General features: G+C 39.9%; 1 protein-coding gene across 2 annotated transcripts in view; it reads left to right on the top strand.

Annotated features, from left to right (window-relative positions):
- The window catches only part of fam189a1 (family with sequence similarity 189 member A1), a 104,187-nt gene that overhangs the window by 16,772 nt on the left and 71,373 nt on the right, over positions 1-16,042 (top strand). The window lies entirely within an intron of this gene.

The following is a 16,042-nucleotide window of genomic DNA, read 5'->3' as shown; positions in this document are numbered from 1 at the left end:
GTTTCACATCTCAGTAAACTGAATATCGTTGTCGACAGAACATGCAGTTTGAAGATGTCTTGAATTCTGGGAGGCTGTGGATGGCATGGTTTATCTTTCTGTTGGCATTTTGTACATTAAATGATCAATTGAAGTTCTATTTGGTAGATTAGTTGGTTATTGGTGGACATCAGTGCACCGTTGTATGCATACTGTGTGAACAGAAAGAAATGTTTGTTGATCATCAAGCGACATACCGTCATTATCGATTTTTGACAATTCATATAATAGTTTCAGCATTGATAGATTTAATGTTTTCAATTTTCTTTTTTAGTGTGGCTCTTTTTTTTTTCTTCATTACACTGTATAGCCATCATAAAGGAAGTTGCGGAGCCTGAAATTGGACCGTTTTCCAGCGTGCTGATTATAAAGGTGCAGCGTTAGAGGCTGTTTGCAGGCGATCTGACAAATGTAAGAGCTTTGCTGATTGCGTTTTTTTCCAGGCAGGAGGTGGTGAATAATTAGGGTGTTTCAGAATGTGTCATGGAAATGTCTGACAATAAAATACGCTTTCTCAACAACCATTTCATAAGTGAGCTTTTTAGTGAGGTAGAAAATAAGAACATCTTTTTATAAACGAATTCACGATAAGTAACACCAAACGCGTGGAAAAAATCATGTGTTGCCGTTCTGATGATGTGAGTTAGCGACTTCATGCGTAGTTTCACGATGCCTCACCACATTTGCTGCATTACGATCTCAGGAAAATATGCTCTGTTTCAAAATAAAATAAAAAATCCTGAGTGGAAACGGAAGCGTCTCGATTCGGTGACAAGCCATCTGTAACTGTGAAAATAGGAGCACTATTGTTGTTCAATATCGGCTTCGATTTTGACCTTGTCAAGGTTGGTTACTATGGCAATGGGCGACAGTTACTATGGCCTTGTTGCCAGTCAGCATCATTTGAGGGTGGTGAGGGAATTGAGGTGGGGAACATGTGTGTGTGTCTCTGTCGCCTGCCGCAATGAGCTTTAAGGGGAGGAAGAAGCCGATGTCAGAGAGGGGAAGGAGCTCGAAACACATGAAGATCAGAGCGACGGGAGGCTCGTCATGGCTGAAATGACAGACGGGCTGCCAGAGAGAGAGACAACAAGGAATATGAAAGCAACGGAACAACAAAGGGTTCAGAGAAGAGTGACTTCGAATAGCGGAGCGAGGAAGGAGAGTGAAATGTTTTGGTGGAAGTCAATTACAGCCGCGGTTCAGTGGAGTAATGAGTCTGTCCATGTCTCATGCCTCTGTATCCCTCTCATTAGCTGGCACTGGAGGACAAAAACAGTGTTTTGACAACTCCGGTTTATGCGTGTGTTTGTGTGCATGAAGCAACAGCTCAGCAACAGCCGTCTTATGCTGTACTTTCTGCAGCATCCTGCTAGAAGTTAGCCTGGACAGGATAATAAGTGTGAGGCCGTGTCTGTATGCGGAACCATCTCTGGAGCTGGTGTGTTTTTTTTATGACTCACTCAGCCTCTCAGCTCTCAGTCTTCCTTTCTGCTCATGTTCCTCCTTTACAGCTTATTCACCACTGATGGTTGCCCCCAGCAACATGCTCAAACTGAGTGACATTTTGTTAGTGGTGAGACGCTGCACCACATACGTCCTTCTAGAAATTACACTCATATTGAAAGATTCTGCAGCACATTTACATCCAGAGTCAGTGTGGGGTGCCAGCATTGGTGGCAAAATGACTTAGGCTTTGATGTCTGAGGCTGGGATTTGTGTCCAGTTCATTTATGTATATTTTACCAGGACAGCAATCTTTTCCTCATCAATGGTGGCAACGAGACCTCAACTCTGTATCTCAGAGAAGAGATCCAAAGCGCAGTACTCTGCTGAGGCCGCTCATTCCTTGTATCGTTTCCGACGGTTAAAATCCTTAAAAAAAATCCGTGCATAAGCTGCATCCCTGCCAAAAGCTAATCAATTGGTCCTTTTGTCATTTCTGACCTTTCTTAAAAATTTCATCTAAATCCGTTAATCCATTTTTGAGTAATGTTGCTAACAGAAAGACTAACGTCGATTCTCAAACAGCTGGTGAAACAGAAAACCCAAGCAAACATAGAAATTATGCAAATTGCACAGCATACTATGGAAATAAACTACAAGTCAATTAGTATTCTCTACTTTAAATTCTGTGGCAGTGCAGTAGTAGTTACACTGGTTTAAAGTGTAAAAATGTTTTAATTTGTATAAACCGTCGTAGATTTTTTTACGTTTTTTTTTTAACCCATGTTTTCAATTTGCCCACGTCAACATCACAACACCAATAATTAGTTTCATCTTGCACATTAAGAGAGAAACAAAGTCCACATAATGAGGTTGGATGACTTTAGGAAGCACAGAACACAGAACTTCACACAGTTCACAAAGGTTCCAATCCTGTGTGTGTTTATTTTTTTGTGGCATTTTCATTCATTTGCTTTCACTTGTTTTCCAACACTGTTGGCTTCTGTCTGCACTCCAAAACTACTTTTTTCAAAATTACTTGGTTAGGTTTAGGAAAATATCAGGTTTGACTTAAAATACAGTTATGCAATTGATTTTTATTCATTATTTACTTCTGTTTATGCAACAAAGTCAAGAAAGTATGCTCAAAGCTCCGGTTGTATTCTAACATTTCACAAGAATAGCCCCTGAAAACAGTAAGCATCTTACAGTTTTACCAACCTTTTGTGAAAATATAAGACATCTTGCACTGTGGACCAATGTAACTATTTTACATTTTATTTTGTGAGACTGGGCAGTCCACGGACAACAACTAATGTTTTAATATTTAGCTTTTCTCTCCCAAATGCTGTGCATGTGTTGTTAAAGGAGCGTGTTGAGCTCCTATGGCCACTGTACTAAAATTAAATCAGAGTTTTTATACTGTAGAGAAAGAGCACGTCTGGGGAGAAAGATTAGTGAGGAGCTGAATAATTTTATCCCTACTGGAACATGAAGAAGCATTTCTCTGATGCTGGCAAAGCAGCAAGGTTTGCAGGATGGAGTTGATTGTTGACAGGTGAGAGAAACTGTCTGTGGGTGTGAGGTCAAAGTTAAGTTTGTGTTTACTGATGATTAACTTAGGTGGAAGATGAATGTTATTTTAATAGAATAAGGAGAAATATGTAATTGGAAAATGATAAATGTGTTTGCATCGGGGTGTGTGTTATCACCTTCCCACTGCCTCAAATATACCGAACACTGGGACAGTTCAATTAAGTAATAATAAAAAACTTTTCCAGCATCCACAACGGGGCGGGCGGGTTGATCCGAGCACATGAAAGGAGACCTCGGTGCATGTTTGAGTCTGCATATGTGGGGATGACGCAGCCGGTGTCTTTGAACAGCTGGAGTCATGAAACAACAGAGAACGTGTGGGCTTCAAACATGGAAGGGCAGCCGAGCTTTTGAAACGTGGCAAGTGAGGATCTGATCCAAATGTCACACTGTCAGAAGAAGCCAGAGCAGCGAGGAACCTTTGAGTATAAAAAGCTTGTTGCTGGAGCAGAACTCTGCAGTGAACTTCCTAGAAATGGATTCGTTATACCAAGCCATCATTAGTACAATTATAAATGTACATGATGCAGTTATCAGGTTATAATGATGGAATGACTCTGCTGGATATTTGTTTTTTCATTTGTTGGTCCCCAGTTTGTTTCACATTACTTCTGTTTGTGCTTGCGCTCTCGTCTCGAACACAATGTTGACATGTGCAGTCAGAAAGGCCCACTAGAACAACTCACCAGTGCCGCAACAAATAATTGTGTTTGATGAGGCTGGAAGCACCACTTCTGGAAACTGAACCCTGGTGTGTGCGGCACAGCGGGCCTTTAAATCAGTGGACTACTTCAGCTCACTGCACCGCTTATTCACACTTGTTTGCAATTACAGTTTGACCAGTATGTTGCATTTCTCACCTTTTCTTTACTTAATTAGCGAAAATATGTGGAAAAGGACCAAAAAGTGTTATATAAATCTGTTTGTACATGTATTTCTGCAGTGCATGGACACATTTGATTACATTTTCTCCATGCAGTCGTACCCTCACATCCTCCAACGGGACAAAGAACAGAACAGGATTGATTGTAAATCTGGGGCAGCACCCAGAGCTCTGTTCAGATAAATACTCACTTATTGTCACTAGATTATGTGTGAATCTCAGAGGTTTCTGTGTTGGCAGTTGAGTACTGATTTGCAGATGTTTGTTTTACCAAAAGTGCTCATTTCCCCTCCAACCATCAGTCCAGGAAGATTTTTGATCACCGTCTGCTTAAACGTGAATATAGGTGGGAGTTTATGTGGAAGAAAGCAATCGCTGCATGAATTTTTAATATGAAAAAGGAAAAAAAGTTAAATCATGTTCCACTATTGCTTTACATCCTGCTGAGGTGTTGCTTTTAATAGAAATTTGTGGTCGCATCTACGGTTTCTCACCAACCATAACTGATTTTAAGCAGACGGAGACGAGCTGGTGTGTTTGGCTGAATAACAGCAGAGTGGAAGAAGTGTTGGCAGGACTTCCATTATTAGAATCCTCCCTCACAGCGTGCGTCCGACTCCCGCGTTCTTGTCTGCGCCAGTTTCCAAAGTCAGCTGTTGTTTGCGTCCGCACAGAAACCACCCCACCCCAGATTTAATCAGGTTTAGCTCAGAGGTGCTCTCCCCTGATTTAAGTCCACGCTGTTTAACTTAGGGGTGAAATATAAAGGTGAGGTGTTGTGCACACTCAGAATGACTCCTGGTTTAATGGGATTAATGTTTCTTGTTCACCAGGCCATGAGAAGCTGTGAAAATACATATTGTAACACCTCCAGTCTGATGTATAGAAGGCCGTGCATCATACAGATGTGTTTTAACATTTATTTTCTCTTCGGTCAGCCGACACCATGAAAACTATGAAAATAAAGACATGCAAACATTTCAGAAATGCACAAAGTTTCACACATGCATCTCTAATTAGACGAATTCCAAAAGGGTCCCACATGCTAGCCTGCGACAACGCTATTTTAAACCGTCCATACAACCCACTTCAACAAATAATGGCAACTAATATGAAATAAACAAAACTTAAAAGACAAAATTACCGTGTGCACCTCTCAGACTGTGTAGTATAGTTAGGTTTTTTTTAGGCCAGTCTTTTCCTCTCTGGCAATGTTGGCGTTTTCCTTCTGCAGCCGTATTGCATCCGACCCACAATCCCACATGTGTGACCCTGAACTAAACTGTTTTCATGTGACTTGTTTCATATTCCATCAAATTAACAAAGTAAAACAGCTAGATTTTAACCCTAACATCAGTTTTTAACCCTCTGATGCACAGTCTGAGTAAGGAGATACCCATTTTCCATCGGATTTGGGTCACTTTTGAAGAGTAGATACTGAGAGCACCACAGTTATCTGTAGTTTACCTTAGTACTCGTGAGTACCTGACACGGTGCAAGACTGCTGTGAAGGTGGAGACATGCGGCGGTGGAGTATTTGCGACGATTAAAAAAAATTAAAGGAGCGGTGCTGGAATTTTAGTAGCAGCAGGCTGCCACTGAAGAATGAATGTAGCAGAAACCCTGGGATTAAAAGGAAGGAAGACAAGACCTTTGAGACACTGCTCATATGAGTCATTTAAGTCAGAGATTCTGCTCTGACAACTAAGCTGAACTTTTACCTGTTAAGATTGTGCACGGCGCAACAGAAAATTAATGTTCCACAGACTTTTTTTCTGCGAAAAACCCAGAGAGGGTAAATTGGTTATTACTTATTTCATAAATAGTGTTATTATATATTTCCTGACTTTATTTTTTTCTGTGAAGAACCCAGAGAGGGCTATTTGGTTATTATTCATTTCACAAATAGTGTTATTTATTTCTTTAATAGTGTTATTATTTATTTCCTGACTTTTTTTCTGTGAGGATTCCATTAAAGGGTTATTAATATTTGGTAATGTGTGGCTTTCTGGAGAACAATGTTTACGTTTAGGCCCCCCTGTGATCGTCACACTTTTTTGTTACAAACTGACCCCGGCCCCCCACCAGAGAAGGGAAAAGTTATGCGGCCCTCACTGGAAAAAGTTTGGGGACCCCTGCTGTACATGTTTGTAATATTCTGCTTATCTGAATTTCTCTGACAGTTTGAAGCTGCAAACTTTTCTTCTGTCATCACCGCGGAGCGGCAGCTGCACCGACATCAGACAAGGTGACACCTACTGCTGTGGCGGATGTGTTCGCCATTTGGATTACAGGGATAATCCCTTTATTATTTGGCAATACGTTACCTGAGTCTGGTCCGACCTCTACAGACGATGCGATCGTGCGATCACAGGGGGCGTTTGTGCTCTTTGTGAGTGTGTGTTTCTGCACAGATGCGTGTGTGTGTGTGTGTGTGTGTGTGAGTTGTTTATGTGCGATTATCCGCAGAGATGATAGTTTTGCCTTTTCTCCACATGTGAGTTATTGCCTAAACTAAGACACGGTGATGTGATTTTTGCCTGCGATTTGATCAATAGACAAAATTACCGCGGCCTCCCAAAAGGCCAATGTTGTTGTGTGGTAATGGAAATGCACTGCCACATGAGCAATGCTTTCTCCCAAAGTAATCCACATTGATTTGTGGGGCCACTTTGATAAATTGAGGGGGTTTTAGGTTTCGCATTGGTCCACTGCACAGTGCTCACTTCCCTGTGTGTTGTTGTGTGTGGGTGGGTGTTGGAATTGATGCCTATGGATCAGTCTACAGTATAACCCCTTTAAGGCCCTGTGCCAAGTAGCTAAATCATTAAAAGTTTGTATTTTAAGCTGCTTCTGGCTTTGCATTCATATTTATTTGACCTATTAAAAAAGAGATCCTCCTGCCGGGATACTTGATTGTCAACCTGCTATTTTCATATGCTAATCATTAGTTTGTGGGTGCCAATCCTTATTAATATTTATGAAAGTGTGGGGGCTCATTTGTGCATTCATTTGTTACAGAGATGACGCCTGGCAACATGCAGTTCATAATTCAAAGCAGAGGAAGTAGGTAAAAAAAATGTCTTTTTGTGTTTAGGTTTTATGAGGGGATTCTGTTGGAGTTCCTGTAGGTGGGCTGTGTTTTATCACCACTGCAGCTGTGACCCGATGCTTTTCTCTGAGTAGCGGGAAGGTGTTTACGCTGATAAACAGATTAAAATTCTCTTGAATGCGGAGAATGCGTGCAAGTCAGCTGACATTTACTGTATGTGCTGCGTGATGCTTTATTCAGGTGTTTTGCAGACACCATTGTGAAGGGGCAGAAATTAATTGGGGCAGAAATGCCCTTGAAAGTTAATCACACAGCCGTGAAATTAAAAAATGAGGGAGCAAACAATGCACAACTGCACAGAGCCAGCAGTGGAATAAAATGCTGACTCCACCCAAAAGCACCTCCAACTGCATGAGGAACAAACAAAACAACTAAAAACTGAAACCCGGGACACAGAACAGAATGAATGGAATACTCAGTATCTATCAGGAGTAGTTGAAATATGCATTTTTCAGTTCATGTTTGTACATACATGCTGCAAATACTAATAGATTTTTACATGCAGTCACAAGAGAATGAGTGTAGTGTATAAGAGGTAATATGCAACCTTACTTTAGTCTGCATAACCCATGCTATTGCAGTAAAAAAGGATTGAAAAGGGTTTTATTTATTTAAACAGTCTACATACCTTGAACTTCCACTGAATGAATGAATATTTATTTTATTTTAGCACCATAAACCAAGAGTTAATGGGTCCGCACAGGCTTACAAGACTATTCTACCCACAAAAGCATGATATCATTTACATGACATAAACTTAAACACCCTCTCTGGTAAAATCATGTTTTTTCACCTTGTTAACAGGTTCATATGGTGTTTTTAATGTTCTGAAAGACGCATCAGTCATGAAATAGTACTGTAGCAGAGCATTTGCACCTTGAAACTGTCTCAAAAACACAAATTGTGACTTATAGTGTTTTATATGTAAAGAAAATGAGAAACCAATCCTTCGACCTGTGCATTCCCTTCCATCCTTTCATTATCAATAATATTTAAGTATATATTGACCTGCAGATCAATCACCAGAATCCAGAAGCTTCTTGCTGTGAGGCCTCATCTAAATATGTGAATTTTGAAGTTAAAATTAGAAATTAAATCATGCTATAGTGCCTTTCTTGAGCCCGCATTTCCCCATCCATTCTTTTTTATAAAACTCTTATTATTATTGTGATATTTGCCCTGAATGAGTCGGGATTGCTGCTAAAGTCAGCCGATGTTTGCATCCACACAGAAAAACAGCGGCAGTGTTGTTCTCCCAGATTCTGTTCCTCTTGTGCAACAACGTTTGAAATCTGTTCTCCAGTGAGCGACACGGTTACCTTTTACTTTTTACTCCGCCTCAGTCTGAGGAGCGTAAATGAGGAGCAGCAGGTCTCAAACATCACTGCTCAAGGCATCGATTCTCTTCATGTGGCATTGACTTGTCTTTCATCCGAGGCTGTGCTGCGGTTTCAGAAGAACCTCCCTCCTTCGGCTTTAATCGAGTTTGCCGCTACCGCAAGACTGAGGTGTTTGTGTTGAGGGAATGAAGTTATCAAGGTGAAAAATATTTGAGTTATGCAAACACAAAAGGATTCTGCGGTTTAATGTCATTAACTGCGAGTTTCCCCTCGCAGGCCGCAAGAGGAAGAAAGTCAATATTTGTAAGAAACAAAGGAAAGACCACTTTAATGATAAACGATTTGCAAAGTAAAAAATATTACCAGTTGTTTGCGTTAGACTGAAAATTTAGGTAAAAGAAACATAGCATATCCCTACAATGCTACTGTGAAGATGAGTTAGATAAGATTCAGTATAAAGATGCAGCTGTTTACACTGACAGTGATTTTCCTACTGATTAAAGAAATGTAATCAAATGTTAATCAGTGAGCTTTAGAGGTGCAGTGACATGTTTTATTGTACTTTTACTGTTGCCGTCTTATTCCCTAAACTTATATATTTGTCTTACTAAATGCACCCAGTAAGTATGATTACTTTTTAATATTTAGGCTGTAGAGTTGTGTAGAAAGCAAATATTAGTGGTACAAATGGAGAGTTTGCTGAATACTTTTTCTGTAATAAAAAATAAAATAAAATTAAAAAAAAAACATACCCAGTGGGGAAACCATAAATCACATTACTTGCAGTGAGATTTTGCCTTTGGGGCATCCTCAAAGCAAAATAATGTAGCTTTTTATTTTTTATTTTTTTTATGGAATGTGTGTCTTTGGAAAATACTAGTCGCAGGGGATTAGAGTTATCTGGGGATCTGACATTACAGCCCAGATATAATGTGAAATGTGGGCACGTCGCAGCATCCACTGTTACATCCATGTGCAAAATGGCTACTACATGCAAAAAAAAAACTGATCATGCAAAGAAGCATTAAACTTTATTGCCGCGTGGGGTGAGCTGTGGTACCAGATGCTATTTGATGACATGATACACCATCACACCGCCTGGGAGGACATTCACAGGGAATTCCTGCTCCAGTGCCCATCGATAAAGGACTTTGGAGAGTGGGGGTGAACATTAAAGAAAGGTTGGGCTACCGAAAAAGAAAGACAGGCCTAGAACAATGTTTCTGCTACATATGTCATTCATCTCAATATCCTCTGAAATTTCCCTCTTCTTGTTGATCTGATTTTGCTGTTTCTGTGAATGCTCCATAGGCCTGTTGTGTATAGACCTACTTCTGCATGTACACCTAAAATGCTGTCAATAATTTCCACCTCAGCATCCATAATTCAACTAGAAAAGAGGTAGAAAAAGGCGCGCAATTTAAAAAAAAAACAAAAGAACTAAAACACCCTCCAATCACTGAGATGCAGAGTTGCATGGGGCTAGTATCACAGGAGTTTGACAAAATATGTTAAGTAATTTGTGGTGGAATTTTTACTTTACAAATTACAGACATGGCACATTCGCATGGGGTTAAGATCACAGACATCCTCCGCGATTATTACAAATCAGCATTGGTCCTGAGGTAATACTAATCCTGTGTGAATAGGGATTAAGACTCCAGTTATTCACAGAAGAATTAACACTTTTCCTTTAAATTATAACACAAACTTCTATCTATACATGTGCATACACATCTCTTTATCTCTTTGCATTAAACCTAGAAATAACTTCTGAGCGACTTTGTTCATCTGGTTTCAGCTGCGCTCTTTAGAGGAGCGCTTCATTGCAGAACCACACAAACTCTTATTTCTTTGTGAAAATTGCACCAAGCTGGTGAATCTTTGCTGAGATGGGAGTCAGAGTTGCTCATTTGTTTATGCTTCAGTTGATGAAATGATGAATGTGCATCGTGGACCGTTGCAGTCGCACAAAGCTATGTGTGCTCATTAGCGTGCTTTTCTTGGGTGTTGCCGCACAATTATTCCTGCAATAAGAAGGCAGAGGACACATCTCACATCCACCTCAATCACAGTTGACAGTTGAGCACAGTTTATGTGTGTCTCTCGATTTAATGTTTCCAATTTCAGTCTGTGTTGCTCATTAGGAGGCTCTTACACTAAAACATTTCCTCTGCTGTTACAGTTTACTAAACAAATTGTTAGATTTTGCTTAAAAAATATGCAGGCTAGCTTGTGCAGCGTGCGGTTTGGCCTCTTAAACTAAATTGGGTTCAGTTAGATGACAGTAGTAGTAATAGTTTGGATTTTCCCACTCGAGGGAAAAACCAGAAACCAAACCACCATCCTTCCAAACCTCTGCAAAAATAGAGTGAAATCATGTTGTGGGTTCAGGGCTGTTTCACCTCACTGACTAAAACCTTTATTATAGTCCTTTGTTGAGCGCAGACACGGACAGCTGAGGACACAACGGATAGGTAACTGATCAAAATGAAACCAGTGGTATACTTCTAGTGTTCATAAATTTCATCATCTGCCCAAGTGGGCGGGAGTTCATGCAGACTCTCTCTCTGTAGAAGTCTGAGTCCAGCCTGAAAAATCCGTGTCCAGACACAGTCTGTGCTAAAAAGGACAGTAGTGCATGAATGGGATACATAAATGCCAAGTGAACTACAAATTATTCTATTAACACCTACATGTCTGTGGTGTCCACAGCTGTCTGGTGGTTGAGGCCATACACTGCTTTATAGTTTGCTTCTGCAACTCCATGGATTCTTACATTACGTTAATTTGCCTTTTTTTTTTTTTTTTAGGAGCAATGCAATTTATCTGCAATCTCAAACGACCGACAGCCAATATTGCATGTAATGTTTTAGCAGCATGTGATAGCAAAAGACTTTTCATTCATAACTAAGCTGCCTCTTTAATAAGAGTCATTTTACCTGAATATGTAAAATAAACACTGCAGTGATTAAACTAGAGCTGTACATTCTCCTGATTGTGTGAGACTGATTGAGATTGATCAGTTTGTCTCCTGCAGTCTATTTTCTTAATCTTTCACTGTTCTATCACTTTTATTGGCCACTAAGGTCTGTATCTGAAAGCATTTTTATTAGTTGTTGTTTTCCAGATTGTTTCAGGGTAATTTGTTTCTGCCAGCTGTTAGCATAGCTTTAACCACTGTGAGAAGCTAATTTCTTGATTTGTGGCAACAGCTTGTGTTTCCTGTTCAGTTTTTGCAGTTTCTGATTGAGAGACATTTCTGAGATCAGAGTGATGACAGACAGAGAGATGACCTGAAGTAGCACATTTAATTTATCAATAATCGGTCAATAAAAATACAGATAATCTAAATGGTGCCAAATATCTGCCATGATAGCGGGTATTTGTATACACATTTTATATATCTCAAATGTGGATTTCTGCAAAAGATGACACAATTGATGTAACGTTGAACCTCGGAGACCTTTGCATATTCGTGCATGTGGGAAGTGTAACACTAGCAGTACCTAATTCAACCAAATTATTCTCTTATATCTTCTATATATGCAGCTTGGTTTATGCCAGTAGTTGTGCTTCTTCAGCTGTCTTCAATACAAGTGTGTCTTTTGACGACCTGCTCAACAGTTTTGAGAACAGTTTAAATGCTCAACTTTAAGAGGTATGTCAGCTGTTGAGATCACTTTAAAAAAACTGATCAAAAGGGCTTCAACTTAATCCCTGTAGCAGTTTGACGTGCATGGTGACAACAATTAGTACATTTCTGTACTTGAGAAAATGAGTACAAAATTTACCTATATCTGCATCCTCATAAAATTCTTAGTCTCTTGTCCGAGGAGACCTAACACGGTTACATAACCAATTGGGTGCATGTCGCTGACAGTAGATTACATCAGAGCACGTTGTGGTTTCGACCTACTTTAATAAGTAATGAATGGAGAATGCTTTACTGTAAGTGAGCTTTCATAAGGACTCAATCAACATTCATTAAATGTTTATATACTGCTTGTGAATGCTCACTTAAAGTTAAAAGCAGTATATCAACATTTATTAAGCGATTTAGAAAACAAAATGCAGATGAACATTAGATGTTTATTAATGTATAGACACCTGTACTTGACTTTATTTGTTGTGTTTAAGTGCATTATCATTGGAAAAAGACATTTCAGTCAGTTGTTGCTAACTTTCACAGATAGCTTCTCATCGTACAGATATAAGTTCAATATCTGCTCTGGTTTGTTTTTTTAGGTCTTTTTTTGGTCTCTGCCAACTGCTATGGAATATGTCTGTTTAGTTCTGATAGCCTCTTCTACATTCACCAGTTAGTCTTTAACTGTGTCTGTCTGCTGTTTCTTGCTGAGCAGGTTGGGTACAGTGGCTTTGGAGAGCTTTTTATTAATATTATTATTACTGTAAACATCTGCCTGCCTTTTGAAAACAACAGGGCTTGAGAATGAAAAGCTGACAGGAGCTCCACATTCAAGTATTAAATCTGTGTCTTACGTGTGCATGTTGGTTACGCTCATGAAATAGTTCAGTTTTTGGGACTTTGTAGTGAAGTGTAGCAATACAGCAGTGGCTCATCGTAAAACTGTAGATCAGGCATTGAGAAAAGGCAGAAACAAAGCTCATGTAATGTGATCATGGATGCTAATATACACCCTCCTATCTATGTACCAACCTGGTCCACACTTTAACAATTTTGCACCGAGGTTTAGATAAATGTGTTGATTTTAAATGAACAATCTGCAACAGTTTCATCAAAGTCTGGTTTAGACATGGATACTAGTCATAGCTGTCTAACTCAATGAAAAGCAGGACTTGCTTGAGACTACACTGATATTTTCATGCTACCGTTGTCCATAAAGTAGGGAATTATTAAGTTTTTAATTTCAAGGCTAACTGGTGAAGGTTGGATGCTAAAAGACAGCAGCTTTGTGTTTGCTTTATTCTTGGAGAGTCGAGGCAAGCAGAGGAGGTTGGACGGTAAAGTCACTTTTATAGCCGCCTATCTCTTCTGCTCTCTTTTCCTGTGTAATGTCACATGAACTGCTCTCACTTCGGGCTAAAGCACCAACTGACATGTAAGTGAGAACATTACCCAGTAGCTGGCTGGTACTGGGGAAATGTTAAACCAACCGTCCTTTATAAAGGTGCAGCTGCAGCAGAATTACTTTGACGAACGTAAAATTGAGGTTAGACGCAGATGGAGGTTCTACTCTTTGCCCAAGTTGATTCTCCCATAATGCAGTTACCGATATGCCACACGTGCGCTCATAAAGCCCTGGTTAACTGATTAAAGCACAGTCACAGAGGCAGTAAATCCTGCAGCTTTAATTATAGTTGTACTAACCAGCGGATGCCAGCTGCCTCATTTGAGCGCAGTCATCACCGTTTAGATGTGTTTACTCTGCGGTGGGAATATTGTGCCCAGAAACAGAAACATCTGAAACCCGCCAGCCATCCTCTAAGTGTCACCCAAATTAATTTCTATCAAATCTCGGCCTGATGACGTTCAGACGAGCCGCTTGAATAAGCTGGAGACGAATCATGGAGTGCTCATCATCGTCATGTCTGTGTCTCAGGGAGATCTATCAGCTCTTGTGTGTTTGCTTGAGAAATTAGAAGGCACTGAATGAAGCTTGTGGCCGTAATCATTTGCAGAGGCCTTTCTTTGCGTTAATTGCTTCTTGACTTGAAAGTGTTGCTCGGCCTCCTCCCGCTGAATGACAGTTTGGTGTTTTTTTTCTGAGTTTGTTCTAATGATTTGCAGAGTTTTTTGTGGCTGTACAGCGTGCGAGCCTTCCCCACCAGCACCGGAGTTAAGTGTTTGATGAGACGCTCTCATTAGGGCGAAAACAGTTTGCAGCAGATGGAAAACTCTTTCCAGATCTTAAAGAATATTTAGCACTCATCATTTACAGCATTTTTATTTTTATTTTTTTTATCAAACCCGACTAAAAGGTCTGTGGGAATTTATGGGTTTAATTTGGTATATTTAAAAAAACGGACAAGGAGATCGGACAAGTTGAGATCAGATAAATGATGCAAGGTTGAAACTTTGGGAATTCATTAGTGGGTTTTTTTGGTAATTTGAATGGACTTTTGCATAGGAATCATTTTTCGAACTGTTTCTTCCTGCAGCAGAGACACAGCATCATTTTGGCTCAGATAAATTCAATGCGACAACCATGTTCCCAATCAGTTCCTTCTTTTTTAAGAAGTCAGAGATTTTTACAGTGAAAATTTCACCGTTAAACTCCCCAAAACTCTCTTCTTAAGAACTGGGAAGCAGGACCTCCTTGTAAATCCTTCTTGAAAGAAACGACAAAATACAAATCATGTCTTCCAAGTCTAATCTTTTCTCCTTGTGTTATTTGTTCAGGGTTTTTTCATTGTGTGCCAAATATATGTCAAAAATTGCGTGCTGAGTGTTTTCATTTAAAGATTCCTTTCTTTTATCTTGCAGTAAAGTGTTGTGGCGACTCAGCCTGAACTGCGGGAGTGTGTGTAAGCGTGATTTAGGATGACAGACTAACCCTGCCCATCATATAAAACCGCTGTTTTTCTTCAGTTCGTTGGCTCCGAGCTTTAGATATAAGCCAGCAGAAATGCTTTCAGAACTCGCAGAATACGGTTGAAGTGTAATTTACTGATTTGTGCCTCCTCCTCCTGTCCCTGATCTTTTACTGATCTAACATGATTGAAGAAACAGTCTGCTATAATTATGTGTTTATCATTAGAAAATAACTAAAATGTTTAATTAGAGTTAATTTAGGTCTAGATTTATGCAAAAAATGCTGAAGCTCCCACCTTGGGACGTTCGTTAAAATCTCAATATACAGCAAATATAGTTGAGTGGATTGTACGCCGGCTGATGCTGATGAGAGGATACAACCTCCACTCCGACCAAACCACAACTCAGCCAACCTGTCACTCTCACACATACATACACAAACATACTCTCTGTGTGCTGCGTGTCCGCCACTCACTCCTGTCAAATCTGGTTGACTGTGGGCCAAGATTATCCTGTCAGCACAGGACTGAAAGCCTGATTCAGCTCTTGGTGTCACTGTGGCCAGGATGGATGTGTGGCTCAGCTCACTGCTGCATTCAGCCCAGAGTTTTGGCCTTTTTACTTTTAAATTATGACTCCTGAGGTCCTGAAGTGCACATCAGAACTCTGGGCAGAACTGTACAGTTGGAGGTCGGTTTGTAAGTTTCATTTCCAGTTGAATTCATACCTTTTTCCCTCACTTCCACCCATGCATTCTCACACTTACAGCCTATACTTAACATGCTATAATGTGTGAGTGGTGACTGTTAGGATGTGGTGGGTATTTTCTAACAGCTTCAAGGGATCGAAAAGTTTTCTAAATAATATAGGACCACAATGGGAAAAAAAGAGGAAAATCGAACCTTTAATTCAAGTGCATTTATTCAGTGGGGGAAAAGTCATACATTAAGAAATAATTCTTTTACATCATTACAATTATTAGCACCCCTGATGTTAATAATTTGTACAACCCCCTTTTGCCAACAAAACAGCACCTAAGCTTCTCTTATAATACATTTTTCAACTATTTTCAGTGTGAGAGTTTGCTTCTGCATTAAAAACTGAATTTA

The sequence above is a fragment of the Acanthochromis polyacanthus genome, chromosome 2, assembly GCF_021347895.1.
Source record: "Acanthochromis polyacanthus isolate Apoly-LR-REF ecotype Palm Island chromosome 2, KAUST_Apoly_ChrSc, whole genome shotgun sequence".
Lineage (NCBI taxonomy): Eukaryota > Metazoa > Chordata > Actinopteri > Pomacentridae > Acanthochromis > Acanthochromis polyacanthus.
The sequence above is the reverse complement of the archived record's forward strand: the minus strand, read 5'-3'. Positions and strand labels throughout refer to the sequence as shown.